The sequence below is a fragment of the Lycium ferocissimum genome, chromosome 1 (genome assembly GCF_029784015.1).
Source record: "Lycium ferocissimum isolate CSIRO_LF1 chromosome 1, AGI_CSIRO_Lferr_CH_V1, whole genome shotgun sequence".
Taxonomy (NCBI): domain Eukaryota; kingdom Viridiplantae; phylum Streptophyta; class Magnoliopsida; order Solanales; family Solanaceae; genus Lycium; species Lycium ferocissimum.
The window spans coordinates 62,121,584-62,127,796 of record NC_081342.1 but is presented as its reverse complement, the minus strand read 5'-3'; the positions used below and the strand labels follow the sequence as shown (position 1 = coordinate 62,127,796).

The 6,213-nt window shown below is 34.8% G+C and overlaps 1 pseudogene; it reads right to left on the bottom strand.

The window, feature by feature from the left end:
* Window positions 1–715: 715 nt before the first annotated feature.
* On the bottom strand, window positions 716–1,903 carry LOC132066032 (uncharacterized GPI-anchored protein At1g61900-like; annotated as a pseudogene).
* Between the last annotated feature and the right edge of the window lie 4,310 nt (window positions 1,904–6,213).

Below are 6,213 nucleotides of genomic sequence, written 5' to 3'. Positions count from 1 at the left end.
TCGGCAAACTAGTTGTTTTTGTTCTTTCTCAAGAAAAAGAAAAGAAATAAAAGAAAAAATTCCAAGATTTGATTCTTCTCAACTTTGCAGCTTCACGTTTGAAGTGATTAGGATATTAAAGAAAAGATGAAACTATATTTAGGAATAACGAAAATCATGTGTTTATTCATTATACCAGGAAATGTCCGATCACATATTTCATGGAAGCTAGATAAAAGGCCTAGATAAAAGGCCTAAATTACCAAACAAAAAAACAAGATTTCTACTCGTTTCACACCAAGAGAAAGTATTTGCTTTGAGGATGGTGAGAGGCAACAAGGCAACGACAAAGAGTACAAAGAGAAAAAAGAAATGGGACTAGGTCTTTTGATAAAGACAAATATTGAGAATTATTAGAAAGAGCAGTGCATAACATTGTAATTTATTTGGTCAAACCTCGCTTTTAAGCCAAAAATCCATAGATTGGGGTAGACCAACTTATGGCTGACTTAAAAGCATTTTTTTAAGTTTTAACATTAAGACAAGCCAAAAAAGAGTTTTTAAGTTGGTTTGACTAGCTTTTAAGCCCATCCAAACACCGTCTTAACCTTCCCCTTAACTGCAATAAAAATTTGCTGCAACATTCCCGTGAAGTACACAAGTTTGAGTTGTTCAAAACCTTTCATGGCCTCAAGTACATTCTCCAGCCTGTGTATATATCTCAAATTCACATACATTCAAATAGAACATAAAAGTATTACTTGGTTCATTTCGATGGAAAATTGACGTTAGATGTGTTGTCAGGGACATACAAAATACTTGAGGCAAACATGCTCCGCTAACAATTAGTGGTCATGGGCAGTTATTTTTAACCCCTATGGCAATATAAATTTTTCAGGAACTCTAGTATAGAGTCAAATGGAAAAAACCAAGAAACATGAGTTCTTTGAGAATAATAAAAACCTCACAAACACGTTCAGGGCTAGATGTGTCAAAAATAACCTTTGTTAACTTTGCAGGAAGACAATAACCGAAACGTAGAACTGGCATCATCAAATTGTAGTTTTCTTAAAATCCATGAATAGACCACTCCTTTACAGTCATTAGCGTATTACTTTTCACTAGGTACTCCAACTATGTTCTTAACACCAAGAGTCGTCTTTATCCCTGAGATCAGAAGTGCAGCCTCTGAAATTGCAGGCTGGCAAACAGGCCTACAGCATTCTTTAAGAGAATCAACTTTGCTACAAGACTCCAATAACTTGCTTGTATTCACCATTTTTTCGAAAGTACCAATGTCCTTCACAGGGCAAGACCCACCAGTTAGATTTGATGACTTCACAGAGCACAGGCCAGAAATGGAGCTGTTTGCTCCTTTACTAGCTAATATACTGATGATATCACTAAAACAATCATCAGCTACCTGACTGTAAAACTAAAGTATCAGAACGCCTGCTGTAAAATCCCTGGAATATGTGGAGTAAGCTATTGAACTGTGGACAGCATACTACATTTCCTACTATTGTTGACAAAGATAGAGTACAATCAGATGCTGTTTTTCTGTGATGCTTGAAATGACAGAAATTTACAGGGCATCTTCCAGTCAAGAGAGGGTCATATGTCTTCGGAAAGGAAGGGTACATTGGTGGCAATGATTTCCCCGGGAAAGGATAATGAGGGATGACAGCAGGTGGTATCTCAATTGGTTCGAAGATTCCACTTTTGGGAGGACTAGCCAGTTCAGATGTGGAAGACATTCGTTTGGCTTATGCGACACATGTAGAGCCACTACATTCTGATAGCTGGACAAACAGATAGCAATTACTAGCAGCTGATGGATCAACAAACCTGCAATCAGATGCAGTCGCCTTTCAGTATATATAGACAAACAAAGGCCTGGATTATGATACACTTGCACAGGCATAAGCAGGACTTTGGAATATCAAGTTGCATCTTGTGGTCATTTCATGCAATGAATTTAGGTAAATGTTCAAAAACATACAGCCTAACATAATATATTATGCGACGTAGCCATATTTTCAATTTATACAATATTATACAAAATTATACCGCGGGAGAGCATATGCATAATGTATCAACCTTGTATAAAAGTGTATAATAGTGTATAAGGTGTTTATATACAAATATGGGCTAAGCCGGGTAACAAACTCAAAATATGGGCTGAAGCGTGTAAATATTTTTTCCCAGTTGATATAGAGCATAATTTTCCCATTAATTTAAGTAAATACTACCTTTGAAATTTTGACAGAATTTTTAGCATTACAAAGATGTGTCGATCATTGAAAGAAACCACAAGGCAAAACCAGTTATTGCACGGCAGCTTGCTCATCTTCATTCAGAAAAGAATAACATAATCGCCACTACCAGGCAGGAATGAGAAATTACAACCAAATTCTATACGACCTTCTTAACTGCCAGCTCAATTATGTATCCTAAAATTTGTAAAAAAAGGTTTGGATGCCATTTCAGGGGACAAAACATAAAGAGACCAAAAACATGAGTACATTTACAACAGATGGCACCTAAGTCCAAAATTTTCTTCGCTGATCTCTAATAAGATAAAAGTCTAGCATACAAGTTCAGGTACTGTACCCTTGAGACGAGCGGCAGTCTTTGCATAAGCCATCCGTCCACTAACCCTCTGGCAACATGGAGACACACAATGGGTACTTTAAGCTGTTGAAGCTACACCAGCTGAGCTGATCACATAAATATTATGATGTACCAGTACCTATGACAGATTCAGTACTGGGTTAATTAAGAAATTAAGGCAAGGCCAAATCTGAAATTGCCTTAGCGTGATAATCATATCCATAAATAACCAATTTTATCTTAATTCTAAAGAAAGAGGTATTTACAATTTAATAGGAGCACAACATTCTTCATCAGTTAAGTGGGAAGTTCCAAAATGCATCATTTTCTCTTTCAATAACAACATACCCAGTATAATCCCACAAGTGGGGTCTGGGGAGGGCAGAGTGTACGCAGACCTTACCCCTACATAAACAAACCAATCATCTAGATGTCTCTCCATATCATGAGAAAGGCAAACTTTAATATGAGTACTAACAGCAAACAATAGAGCTAATAGGTAGCAAAGTAAGTGCGAAGGAACTTCACTACTGAATAGATGCAGAATCTCATAACCACATGTCATAAAAATGTGCAGAATCTCATAACCATGTCATAAAATATGCAGAATCTCATTACCATGTCATTAAATGTACGCTCTGGATGCCATGAGAACAAAAGCAAACAATACTGTCCGATTGCTTTCACTGTAATCAAATTATGATTTTCCAATTCGGATAAGAAATGGAAGATCAGGTCCCTCCTTTCACTCAACTATGTATAGCCTAAAAATTTCTACCACACACTGTGACACTGAAACTTTACAACAAAACATATACATTCTCTTTCTTTTTCTTTTCTTTTTCTTTTTCTTTTTTTTTTTTTTTTTTTTTGGGATAAGGTAAGCATTTTATTAACAAATTAGAATTCCCCGTATACAAGCCGTAGCACGGTATACCAAAAGACATATACATATAAAAGTGACAATCAGACATAGTGTGATTCAGCAACTCTCTCCCTCCAATTTCTAGAATCACTACATTTCCATCTTAACAGAATAGTCCATTCACTCATGACTCAACAGCCCATAAGTCCTATGTTGCTCGGACTCACCAAATGTTGCCGCACCCATGTCGGATTCTCCAAAAATGAACTACTCTTGGAGTATCCGACACGCACCCATCGACATTATTGAAGAGTCCGAGCAACATAGCCTTCATAACCTTCCCCTAAATCAAGATGTTAGATCATGAACTTAGTGACGGACAAGAAATAAGCTATTTCACCTCAAACTTCTGTCTTTTCTCTGTGACAACAAGAAAATGTCTCTTCTACTAGAGCCAAGTATGTTTATAAAGATGGAAGTAACACAGTAAATCAACCCAATCTTGTTTTCTCTATTCCAACTAACATTCAAAGAAATAAACTACATATTAACAGGAGAAAATTAAACAAAATAGAAAAATTATTGCTTGATATAATTATTATACACTGACATTATAGATAATGTGTATAAATCTAGCCACTTAAATACCGGCTACAAACAACTCAATCATATATAACTTTATTTTTTATAAAGAACTCAAGTGTATATGAATTAAAGGGGAAGTTATACATTTGGACGATCGGCCAAAAATAAATACATTCACTAGCCAATATACAAAACAAACAAAAAAAAAAAAAAGTGTACACTACAACAACATACCCAGTGAAATCCCAAAATGTGGGGTCTGGGAAGGGTAAGCGTACGGACGCACCTTACCCCTATCTCGGAAGATAGGGAGGAGTTGCTTTCCAAAAGACCCTCGGCTCGAGTTATAAACATGACGAAAAGGTCGGATAAGCCTGGCCGATTGAAAGCAAAAATGAAAATGAAACTAACGAAAAGCGAAAAAGTCATGATAAACGTTACGAGAGAAAAAAACAGTAGCTACCACTAATAAATAAGATAATCGAAGTACAAGAAAAAAAAAATATACACTATTATGTATATTATATACTATATATATATATAGATAGATAGATAGATAGATGCCGGCTATTATTTTGGTGGGCGGCTATACAGTGTAAAAATCCTAAATAACATATACGAGTTCTTCAAAACATTTTACCTATTTACAAACTGAAGAACAAAATAAGCAGAAGCAAAATGCAGCTCAAAACCCCAAAGATCCGGAGCTACCAAAAGTTTAGAAATACAAATACAAACTTAACTGTACAATTTCATCTGCACAAACAGGATAACTATCATAAATAATGAAATACCTGAAGTTAAAATTTAGTTAAAAAAACATAAATTACCCCCATGATTTGTCATTAAAGAATTCTTGGGTCCACAACTATATCCTAAGACTGAATAAATTCACAAAATGTTGTGATTTACAATCATTTTGGCTCGACTCTTCAACGAAAATGTGACAGAAAGGCGTGTTGGATACTCCATCCAAGAGTAGTTCATTTTAGTGAGTCCGAGCAACATAGATTTACACTATATCTATAAGGGGGTAAGTAAATGACTGTGCCCAAGAAGAACCCTAGAAATACAACTACAAACTTAACTGCAGAATTACATCTAGACAAACAATAATAATATAAACATAAGTAGAAAAAATAATGGAATAATACCTGAAGTTAAAATTCAGTAAAGACCATAAATTATTATACCCATAATTTGTCATTAAATAATGTTTGGGTCCACAATTATATCTTACTGAATAAATCCACAAAATGTAGTTATCTATAAGGGGAAAGTAGAAATGCAACTACAAACTTAACTGCACAATTACATTTTTGTAAACAGAAATACTAGTAAAAAAAATAATGGAATAATTAATACCTGAAGTTGAAATTCAGCAAAGACCAAAAATGCACCCCATGATTTGTCATTAAATAATGGTTAGGTCCAGAATTATTATTTATATCCTAAGACTGAATAAATCAACAAAATTGTTAAAATTCAAGTAGATAGGTGTGCCAAAAATAATAAGAACCCTAGTAGTAGGTGTCTGGGTGTGTTAACTTTACTCTCTATTTTTTTCTTTTTCTTTTTTTTTAACCTTTTCTGAGGTGTAACACACCAACGGTTATTTATAGTGTTTTCAAGCAAACAATCTTTGATTATTCAACGTATACAACAACATGGTCGGGGGTTTTAATTATAGGTGACAAATGGGTTTTAAAATTGAGTTGGGTAACTCTAGCTTTTTTAATTGAGTAAAGGTGATAAGTTCTCTTGGATTAGTGATTAGAGAAATTTGACTCACCCCAAAGCTTATATTTTTAACATTTTAACCCCAAGCTTTATTTTTTACACTTTTCGCCCAAGTTTTATTTTTTAACACTTCGACCCAACCCATATAACTTTACGGAGCCCAAAATAACGCGCAAATATTCCGTTTTTGTCCTTGCTTCGTTTCTCCACCATTTTTGGGCTCTTCTTTTCTTCGTTACGATCTTCTTCTTCTTGCTTCTTCTTCTTATTCGACGCGTTTCTTCGTTTCTTCTTCTTCTTCTTCTTCTTCTTCTTTGGATTTTGCTCAAGAAAGAAAACAAGACCACTTGATTTTGCAATTTTTTGGTAGGATTTCGTTAACGCCTTGGAGGTACTTAGTAACTCATTCCATTGTTTTCTTTTCCTTTTTT